The sequence below is a fragment of the Triturus cristatus genome, chromosome 6 (assembly GCF_964204655.1).
Source record: "Triturus cristatus chromosome 6, aTriCri1.1, whole genome shotgun sequence".
In the NCBI taxonomy this organism is placed as follows: domain Eukaryota; kingdom Metazoa; phylum Chordata; class Amphibia; order Caudata; family Salamandridae; genus Triturus; species Triturus cristatus.
In genome coordinates this window covers 190,248,495-190,260,517 of record NC_140589.1, presented here as the reverse complement: position 1 = coordinate 190,260,517, position 12,023 = coordinate 190,248,495, and positions in this window count along the sequence as shown.

Below are 12,023 nucleotides of genomic sequence, written 5' to 3'. Positions count from 1 at the left end.
GGTCTGCATGGTTTTTCTGACTGAGGTAGGTCTCTACTTACACATGTATTCTCATATATCTTATGCATTTAAAGATACTAGACATATAAAGCACAGGTATACGTCTATTTGTATGTTTCTTTTATATATGATGGCACTAGCAAAGCGTACAAATACATGCATGCATGCTTTCAGGAATATGGTGAGACTTACAACAGAGTTATGCGAAGGGTTGCTGCTTTAAATTTGGCTAGTCCCAACACACTGAGTAGTCACAGAATAGTAAAACTGCAAGACAAAAGTGAGGTTTAAGGCATGTTGGCAGAGGGATTAATGATTAGGCTACTTTGTATGAGTCTGTGGAAAGGTACGCTTGAAATGCACCGCAAAGTTCTTGGTGTCTGCTTGAAATGGGAAGTGCAGTCTGTGAAGTTTTAAGGTCTGCATGGTCTTATGACTGAGGTATGTCTGTACTTGCAATTGTATTCTCATGTGTTGTGGATCTGAAGATGCTAGATGTGTGTAACACAGGTATAGAAGCATTTGTATGTTTCTATTATGTGTGATGCCAGCAGCAAAAGGTAGAGATGCATGTATGCTAGGGGTGGGCGGAATTTGCGGAATTAACCTTCGCAAATTATCGCGAGAATGTTTAAAATTATCGCAAACAAGCAGAAATATCGCGAAGATGCGGAAGTTTTTTTCCGGCATGTTCGCGAGATTTTCTGCATGGTTGCGGGTCGCCAACTTACCCATGTGGTTGCTTGCGGGCGCGGCCATCTTGTTTTGAGTTGTTCTCGCGGTGCATGATCGCGAGAAGAAAGACGTGATCGCGCGACGCATGACGTCACTGCGGGCGCGAACTGTCGCGAGACAGCGCAAATGGCTAAAAACAATACAACATCTCATGGAGAACGCGACCGGATCAAGAAAACTTGTCGGCGAACGCAGGGATTCAGGTAAGGCGATCGCGCGCGCGCGAGAATGTATCATTTTACAGCGCGAGCAAGAAACAAATTATCGCCAAGCTGCGGAAACCGGAATTTTTGACATTTTCGCGCTCTCCGCGGAACGCAAAAATGTCAAATTATCGCAATTTCCGCGAACGGAACAAAATTTTTGCCCAGGCCTAATGTATGCATATATTTAGGAACATGGTGAGACTTACAATAGTAATATTGTAAAGATTGCTGTTTTGCATTTCTGTAGTTCTCTTGCTGCTTTCTGCACTTCTCTTGACTGTTTCTGCGCCTATGTTGCTTCTTTCTACATTTATGTTACATCTTTCTGCAACCTTCTTATCTCTGTTGCTTTTTTTCTGAACTGCTCATGTTTTTTTCAGTACCTTTTTTTTATTTGTTATAAAGAGAATAGCAATATAGTTGTAATGAATTGAATGTTTTGAATAGAATTTGAAGATGGCAAGAAGACATGAAAAGAGAAGATAACAAAGAAAACAGAAGTACTTAAACCAAAGTAAAAAGAGTGGACTACAAAAAGACCAAAATGTTACTCAGGATAAAGACCGATCTGGTAAGAGTACTAAACAATTTCTTAAAACAGTTGCAGAGAGATTAAAGAAAGACAATAGTAATTAAAGAAAAAAACAATTTTTAGAACAAAACACAAGGAAACAAACTATTGCAATGGAAAAAACATTCATTTTTTGAAAAACAACACGTCTCAAAAAGACAAAAACTATTTAAACAGATACATGTACGAATGTTTCTAATTAGAGTAATTAAAAATGTAGTAAAAGATTGTAAAAAGTATAAAAGAAGATCAGCAGAGTATAAGAAAAAGCAACACATTGAAAGTGTAGTAGATACTGCTTTTGAATTGAAACGAAAATTATTTACATTAGTTTTGAAGAGAATGAAAACTTTGAATGAAACAATGCTGTTTATGAAGGAGAAAAGCAAAAGAAAATGACTGGTTAATAGAGGTAAGTTTTGTAAAACATTTACTTGTGAATGGAAGCATAATTTCAAGTGCTGAGCCTTTCTTTAATGAAGAAAGCTATTTTCAACACATTAGTTCATGCAGTGGATTCTAGTGGACGATGCTATGAGATGAAAGATGGTTGTCCCAGTCCAAAAGACAAAATGGCTGTCAGGAGTGTAGAAAAAGTAATAGCTGAAGAAGTTTGAGGTAATCGTACACAAGCTCCTGTGTATAAGTGGAATTGTATCAGCATGTGCAGTATTCAATAGGAATCTATTGACATATTGTGAATTTTGTTACGAAAACATGCCAAAAAAAGTGTTAAACAGAAGATTTAGATGTTACAAGGACTAGATCCATGTAAAATAAGAAAATATACTAACTTGCTGGGTCATTCTCTGGCTTGTCTTTCAAGAAAATTGTGTAAAAGTACTTTTAATCATTTACGAATGTTAGCAGTACACCACTCAGAAATGCGTAAGTTAGTAAGGAGACTCTACTATGTAAAAAGTCTGCATTATGTTTAAGTGAAATGAACACAGCTCTTCTGCATGGTTCACTATCAGATGTGCAAAAAGTTTGTGATGATATATAGTTTCGTTTTTTTGGTTCACAAGAGTGTAGAGAAAGTGAGAGCTTGATAAGTGTAGGTGTTGAAGAACAGGTGAAAGAGATCAGTATTGATGAGTTTGCAGAAGAAATTACAAAGTTTAAGACAGTTTCACCTGAAAAACCAAACAATGTTTGTATTTGGTGTCGACGTACTCACTATAGAAGTCAAACTAGGAATGGTGATTTATATTTACCAAGTGATAAGGAAAACAATGATAACTGGCAGCAATTTGGTGCTTATTTGTTGGTGATGGCCGGTTTGAATTGGCTACTGATCAACTTATTTGTAAATATTGTCACAACACATTAAAAGAAAACCAAAATGCCAGCTATAGCAGTTCATAACAACTTATAGTTGGTAGTTATTCCTCAGGAACTGGCAGATTTTAATGCATATGAGTCCATTCTTATTCAATCTGTGCACCCATTTCAGTCTATAGTTCATATGGAGTCTAAAACAGGTAAGCTGCCTCCTACAGATTTACAAAGAGGTCTGAAAGGAAGAGTTGTGTACTTACCTTTAGATTTTAAGAAAAATATTGAAACTGTTGGTGTAGACAGGGAGGAAAATGAGGCAGTAGTTATTCTAGTTAATGGTGTATCAATAAAGTCGAAAAGTATGGCAAGAGTTTGTAGATGTTAATAAACTTCAAAAGGTTACATTATATCTGGTACAGAATAATATTTATTATGAGAATGTAAATGGTGATTAACAGGTAATATGCTTAGAAGCTGAAACAGAAATTTCAAGTGGCCAAATAGAAATAGTGGATAAGTCTAGGAGTGAAGAGATTTATGAACATTATACTATACATTCTCTACATTCAAAAGAAGTTATAGGAAACGGTATTGAACTATTTCAAATGAAGGAAGCAAAGGAAACTACCAAGAGTGTATGGGAAAAAAGTTTAGAAGCTCGTTGTTTTCCACGGTCTTTCCTTACTGGAGAAGGTGGACGATTTGATGAGCGAGCTGTACAGATTCCAGCTTCAGAATACCGCTCGACAAGATTGTACTCTTAAGATCCAAGATTTCGGCTGTGCATTCCATACATATTTAATCTTCTGTTTGAAAGTGATTTGTATACACTTTCATATGCAGTGAACCACATAATAAAAACAGGAGTTCATCCTCCACATGTTTCTGCAAAGAAATTCATGGACAAAGTTCAACAAAGAGAGTGAAATTTAGAATCTCTGTTAATTAATTTGATAGCATGTCAACATGGTAACAATGAGTATTGGTATCATCGTCATGGAGAACTTAAATTCATGTTAGGAAACTTAGGTACTCCTACATGGTGTGTAACACTTAGCTGTGCTGAATATGCGCAGGACGATTTACATGAATTTCTACGAGAAGCAAATTCAAATATTAAAAACATTGAATTGAAGACAGCTGGAGAACTCTGTTCCTTGGATCCTGTAAATATGGGCAGCTATTTTAATCATAGGTTTCAAGCTATGATTAACCCTGGGCGTAGTTCGCGTAGTCGCGCTTCGCGAAGCTTCGCGAAGATGTCATTGCACTACGCGACCTTCGCGAAGCTTCGCGAGCTTGCGTAGTTGCTTGTGGCAACCTGTTCGCGATGGCTTTTTCTTGTTCGCGAGCGCGGTAAGCATGTTCGGGGAACTGTTTGCATGCTCGGGGGATATATCTCGCGATCTTACCCATGCGGTCGCCAATGGGCGCGGCCATCTTGTTTTTCTATAGTCCCGCCCGCTCGCGATGCCTTATTTCCTGTTCCGGGTCGCGGATAGCGTGTTCGCGATGTGCATTGACATGTTCGGGAGCGCATTTTACTTGTTCGCGATAAATTGTACATGTTCGCGAGAAATATCGCGCGAACTTACCCACGCGGTCGCGAATGGGCGCGGCCATCTTGTTTTTCACTCTATGCCATGTTTCTGGGCCTACTTTTGTATCCTCCCTTTATCTCAGCAATCCTTTGTCTTTTAAGCCTTTTTCCTGACTTTTTTTAGTTATTATCTATCTCTCTGTTTGCCTCAGTTTATATTTTGCATTTTATTTCTACTTTTACTGTGTTTTTGTTACTTTTATAAAGTTCTTTCTATCTTCTTCCCCCTAACTTTTTTCCCCTTCTGACTTTTCTTTTCCGCCTCCCACCCACCCCAGAACCATGGCCAAGGGCACACCAAGTCCCAAGGGCAAGGGACCTGCAGGCGCAGAGAAGCGCCGCCTGCCTTGCGGCAGAATGCGTCCTGCAGGGGTGCAGGCCCGGCAACTGTTTGGGGAGGAGGAGGTGGCGGCTCTTGTTTTTTTCATCCAGCGCCTCCTCCCCTTGACCTTGGCAGCAGGCGGCAGGCCCGGCTCCGGGTACGCTACCCAGGAGCGGCACCGTCGGTGGGCGAAGGTGCGCCGGGCCGTGTTCCGGTGCACTGGGATCCGGCGCACCCACAACCAGCTAGCTCACCGGTGGTCCGACATCCTGGACCGGGAGCAGGACCTGTTGGACCTGCTAGGTGTCGAGGTCATCGGGCTTGGTGAGTAACTGATTGTGTATATTAAATTAGATGAACAACAAGATTACTGCTGCGTGCCAAGCGTTGCTGGTATTACGTTCCAAAAAGCAAAATGTTCTTTGATTTAAGGACCCAGGTTCCCGGTGGTACTCTTACTTGTTTGCAACGTAGTTTGCGCTAGCTTGTGCTGATGCTGATTATGTAAGAGTTTACTTTACAGAACTGAAGTTAGGTAATGCGATTTGCTAGAGAGACTCTAGTCCTTCCATTGTCCTACTGTGAAATAGTGGTGGATGGATATTGGATACTAGGTTTAGTTTGTTAGTAGTAGTTACTAATTGTTTTATGCGGTCTGCGTGACGCATCCTCTGTCACTGAGTGCTGCTTACCCCAGTCCTCCGTCGAACCTTTTGTACTTTGTTTAGTGTGTGGTAGGCTTAGCATGTTCAGTCAGTAGCAGAACTAGATCAGCATTATGCAACCAACCCACAATTTGTTGTATGTATGCACTAATGTATGCAACTATGCATGTGTCCTCCATCTCATCATCTATGCATTTGATGGCTGAAAAAAATTCAAGTGCAGACTTAGTGAACAATTGGCCCGTCTGGAATAGGTGGTGTAGGTCAGGTGGTACTTACTAGGCTTTGTTAGTATTTGGAATCAGAATGATCAAGGAACACTGGATTGTTCATAAATAAGTAGACGATCCGTAAATGCACTAGGAAGCAGCCAGTAGTCGATCCATCTGATTAGATAGGGCAATTTTATTGCACTTGTTGTTTCCTAAAATGTTCTTTGACTTATTGTTTTTCCAAATGATTTATTATTTTTCTCACAGCACTCCTTAATGTTGGTCTCTTTCTGTATTATATTTTACATGATCATCAGCACCACCCAGGGGCAAGAAGACGGGGTCGGAGTCGGCGGGGGAACCCCAGGACCTCTCCTCTACTGAGGCTCCTGCAGCTGGCCCCAGTAAGTCCTCCATTGGTTAGATTGACATTTATATTTCCCTAAATGTTATGTTACTGCATCTTTTTTTTCCCAAACTCTAAATTATGGTTCCACTTTCTGAATCTTTTTTACAAAAGCTTACTTCTTTGACCTTGACTATCTGTTTACTAATTATGTTTATCCCTGCCTCGAAGTTGCTTCTAACTCCCTCTGCTATGACTCTCTGTGCTACTAATACTACTACTACTACTATTACTATTATTACTCTGTGTGTAGCGAAGCTTGCACAGTTGCCCACTCTTTAATAGACGGTTTTCTTTGCAACAATTAAACTCTGATTGACCAATAGCTCTAGCCACTGGGTCCTGTCCTTTGGTTGTCCTCTTCAAGTCTTCTCAATGTTGAGGCTTTGACAATTACCACAAACAAAATTCCCAACCAGATATTTGACTAGTATTTTTGATCGGATAGTACATGATACTACTATTGTCTATGATTCTGCAGAGCCACATACAGAACTATGCACAACAAAATAGGATGGTGGTGATGGGAGGTTGGATCTTACTGATCACACCTCAGTCAGAAAAACCCAGGATCCCCTAACAGACTAGCTATAGTGTCTCACATTAGGGTCCCACTCCCGACCCCCCCACGAAGACGATACACAATGTTGATGATGACGGAGACAGAGACAATCCAGAACATAATAACAAACACCATTTTGCGTAAGTCTACTCCACCACACCAAATACCACAGAGTCTATGTGTAAGTTCAAAAGGTTTATTTGAAACAAGTATCAAACTCTGTACATCGTTAATATGAAATTTAATTTACGACAGCCATAGTCAATAAGCCAGCAAAAAGCCTAACATTAAAACAGTAAACATTTACAAGTGCATGATTGACAACAAGAACAAGAGCCAAGATCTTTATAATTGTGGAAGATCCCTCACCGTAGAACGTAGAAATACTGGTTACATCATCTTGCATCCACTATGCTCTGTAAATCTCTGGTTTGTAGAAGGGAATCTTTCGCCTATGATATATGAGAAAAACACTGCGAGTTAGCCGTTAGATAGTATACTGGTGAATGATGCTAGCATTTTGCAGTCATGCCAAAAAGTGTAACATGTATGTGTGATGGCTAAGCAATATAAACTAAACAAAGTCAATATGTTGTTTTTTTTTCGACCTCTTCACTTGTACGCAACAGTCAAGCGGCCTTAAAGGCATCTACTGCACATCAATACGCTGGCAGGTATAATATGCACCAAAAGAGTAGTAGTCGACATGATGAATCTAAAAGGGTTACTCATGGCTCAGGCTAACTTTCAAAAGAGTAGAGTAGGACTAGATGACCCTCGGAAGTGGAACCATATCCTACTAGTGTCTGTCTACTGACTGTACTTACTGTCTAGTGCTGATGTATGTTGCATCGCATTAACTTTTTGTTCAATGTTCCAAGTGAACACTTAAAATAGGGGGAGGTTTACAGGCATCTAAAAAATTTGATGCTTTTTTCTAGGCACACTACCATCCACCAGTGCCGTCGGGGCCAGCGATGCGGCCATTCCGGAGGGGGCAGGCGAACTGGCGGCACCTGCAGGAGACACAGGGCCCAGGGGGGATCCAGCAGCAGTGGCCGGCGGCGGTGAGTTATATTCATTACTTCTTGACATTACAGCTAGATGGAACTGTGTTCACTATTTCACTGTACTGTGCGACATTATACAACGGTTGAAGAAGACACCCTTTACGTAGCATTACCAGCGTGAGTAGAGTAACCAATGGCCTCTTCTATTTGATTCCAAAATCAGCTGTGAATGTTTTATGGAGAAGACAAACTCAGATCAGATGACCTTCATGGATGTGTTGAACATAGAGGGAAAGCACTAAGGGTGGAAGGACGGGCGAGATAAACAATATGACTGACCGGCAGAGAAGGATATGTTGTTGGAAGCATGTATAGGAGTCTGATAGTAATAAGATCAGATGCATGGGTTGTTGAAGGATGGGTGGAAGGTGAAAGAATGCCTGCCTGGGTGGGCGACACAGTATGGGTGGATAGTACTAGATAGCAAGAATCAGCGGTGTTTTTGGTTCAAACTCAAAGCCAAGGCAAGGAAGGAAGGAGCAGAAGCATGGGTGTTTGTTGGTGAAACCAACTAAGGTTTGTTAAGAGATATATACAAAAGGATAGACGTTTACTTTAATGGATGTATGCCTGGATGTACTATCACCAAGAGACAGTATAGGTGGAAAGTGTCACTGGAGATTCTTACCTTGAAGAAAATGTAACAGAAACTGCGCGACAGTAGCAAAGCCTAGAGGAATCAAGGTAGTATTATGAGCATACAGTACACTTGCAGTAGTTTGCAAGCACGTCATATATTATCAAGCGGAAACCCCTTCCTCCCACTCTGGGGACCACTCCCTACCTATTATTATTAATGTATTTTCGATTGGGGCAGCCAGCCTGCAAAGGGTGGCCTATCTCTTGTTTAATGTTTATGTATATTGGTTACACAAGCAATGAAAGCAATGTACCCTCTGCAGTAGCGGTTGGTGGTGGGATTGTTGGCGGGCGGCGACATGGGGAGGGGACGGGTGGGTGGCACTGGCGAGTAAACTGTGTATTACTGTTACGGCCAAATACAGGTAATCAACATAAAAATAAATTAAACTATTTTCAAGGTGCGCACTGCACCGCCGAATGCGATGCAGTGTGTGCTACTGTGTGCAGCAATGTTTTTTTTTTTATGTATTCTTTAATTACCTGTGAATGTCCTTAATCCATCGTTTACTATCCCCACCCTGCACCTTCCCACGTCACCGACCGGCAGCACTCCCACCACCGACCGCTACCGACCTGATGTCATATATCGTATTAGCACTAGCAGCATCTATAATATGAATATAAGCAATGATCGTTGGATCCGATAAATAAATAATCAGCCTTTTTGTAGTACCCATGGTAGGGTGTAAGTGAAATTGTGCATGCCATTTGCCCTCATGTAACAGAGTATGACCAGTGCCAACGGCTGTAAGGCGTCAGACAAAAAGATGAGCTTCCCCACCTGCAGACAGTAGTAGTAAATAAAAGTAACGTGAGTCTGCATCATCATGTGGCTCATATCTGTTTCTCTTGGGTGCAAGCTTAGCTGATGGACCTGGCATGCCGCCTACAACAAGGTTATGTAATTGGGCTAAACTACAGATAAGAACAGCACGACTGGTGTACCGCAGTACATACATAGTACAATTATATTTATAAATAATGTCTGAAACGGTCACAAATGTTAGAGTCCAAGGAAGTAGGATTAGAGATACTTACCCCAGCACCAAATCCCAAATGTTATGAACTGTGCTTGCTAGTGATACTGTGACACTATGTGTTGAATGATTAGTGTTCCTGTTTTGCTAAGAGTATTGGCTCCAACATGTTCTTTTTCTTTTTTGATATAGATGATACTCCTTCCCAAAAACCATCAAGGAAGGAGTTGGCCGCTAGGGCCCGGCGCCGGAAACTGGAGGCCATCTGCGAGCATTATCGCCGGCTGGTGGCTCAGGAGGAGGAGGAGGAGGAGGCGGCTGAAGCTGCAGCCTCCTCCAATGCCCCGGGCCCCAGTCAGGCCCGGCCTCCACTTTCACGGCGCCGTGGTCCGGCATTTGCCCGCCGCCGCGCCTCGATTTCCAGCACTGCTGCCCCCCACCCTGGAAGCAACTTTAGGGCATTTCGCCGCCAGCTGCTCCGCCGGATGGCCCGCTGGGAGGAGAACATGGAGGAGCGGGTCAAGATCCTGGTGGATAAACACCTTAAGGCCCGCCGACAGTAGAGGACCTCGTCGTTTGCCCCTTTTTTAATTCCTTTTGTTGGTGGGTGGGTTTGTGGGCGTTGGGGATTTCAACGGACATTGGGACTTTGGACTTTCGTTTCGTTGGGGTTAGGGAGGGGGGTGGGTTAGGTCAGAGCGGGATAGTTTATTTTTGTTAGGGGATATTAAAAATATACTTACTATTTATTTATATGATGTTAATGTTTTTTGTGGTGGGTTACAGTTTTCCGAATTCAATGTAAGTTACATGGTTGTTTACTTTGTTTCCGTGCTGCTGCATGCCCACAGCCAGTGTTTGATTTAAAAGATCTGCCGATTTTGTAACACACAAACCGATAGATGCAGTACCCCTCACTGAGTTATTTTTAATTGTCATAGTACTGTCAGTCTCTCCACCTAGTCCATACCTCCCACCAAACTCTTACCTGTGATTGATGATGAAGTTCGGCACACTGATGGCTGCATGGTTGGTTTCTCAAATTGACGGAGTAGATGCCATTATAGTGGTGGTAGTAGTAGACACTGGCAATAGCGTTTGAAAAAAGAAAGAGAAAGTCACTTGACTGAGACTCAGGGAGGAGGAGTGGAACAGAACACAAAGTAAACTACAGCATGGGTGGTCAAGAAGAAGAAGATCCTTGCCCTGCCTTAGTTGAAATTGAATTACTGTTGCTTTCACCACATCTGCCCCAGCAAGCGTGTGATCAATTGGTGTACATAGTCATCACATCACACCTCAATATAAATCACACAGCCCGGGGGAAGAGGGTTAGGGATTGATGATTGGATGGGAAGTGGGGTTTTGGGAAAGGTTTGAGAAAGAAAAACAGACAATATGCATGGACACAACAAAAGTAAAACACAATCTTGTAAGACGACCATGATCCATTATCAAAGAAATCAAAGTATGAAGTGAGAGAAAGCAAATGCATGCATGCTGAGGAGGATAACTTGATGGTTAATGAGATAATGAGTTGTACTATAACTACTATGACCCAATGAGACAGTACAGTCAGGGACGAAATTGAAATTTGCCTTGCCTGTCTGACGCCCTCAGAGCTCAGACCGAACCCAATTGCCTGCTCTACCGGGCTTACTTTCATTTTTCAAGCTAGCTAAGGAAACTAAAAAAAAGTTGGATCAATTAACAAACAAACCACAACACACAGTCGTAATGATTAAAGAGAAAAAAGCAAGCAAATAAATGTAAAGACGAATGATGATACTAAAGTTACTGTATTATCCTGGTCCAAATGAGGAGTTGCATCATTCTCGTCATTCTTCTTGGTCCTCCCTTCCATGGACACTCCGCACATCAATCTTGGGTATCACTGCCTGCCTGATGCGTATTGGTAAGGTACGTGTGAGTCGTTTCTCCCACTGTAGCACAGGGTAAAGGGCCGGCCAGCCTGTAAGTGTAGATGGAAAAACAAACGGGGTATTGAAAAATTACAGCCTTTACAACAATAAACTCAATTACAGTGGAGTGCAAGACAACACTCTGGAGAGAACACTTTCAGACTGAGGCAGCTTGGATAGGCTACATAGTGTGTCTACTCTACAGCAAGCATTAAGGTACAACAACAACGGGACAGGATTCAGGAGCCAGCACAGCCACAGGACAGGAGAACCGCGGCACAGGCCAGGCACCCTACCCCTTACTTACATTTTGACCGAGCCAGAGAAATGTCAAATGCACTGCAGCAACCTAGAATTTTCCCAATGAAGTGACTAAATCAATGCGCCACTGTCCGTCATACCACTACACTCTACTCCAGTCCACACCACTACAAGGACATCTAGCCTAGGTCTGCTGTGGTTCTTGTTCAAACTTTTTACCTTTTATGTCAGCCCATCAAAAGCCTGATGCGTATTGGTAAGGTACGTGTGAGTCGTTTCTCCCACTGTAGCACAGGGTAAAGGCCGGCCTGTAAGTGTAGATGGAAAAACAAACGGGGTATTGAAAAATTACAGCCTTTACAACAATAAACTCAATTACAGTGGAGTGCAAGACAACACTCTGGAGAGAACACTTTCAGACTGAGGCAGCTTGGATAGGCTACATAGTGTGTCTACTCTACAGCAAGCATTAAGGTACAACAACAACGGGACAGGATTCAGGAGCCAGCACAGCCACAGGACAGGAGAACCGCGGCACAGGCCAGGCACCCTACCCCTTACTTACATTTTGACCGAGCCAGAGAAATGTCA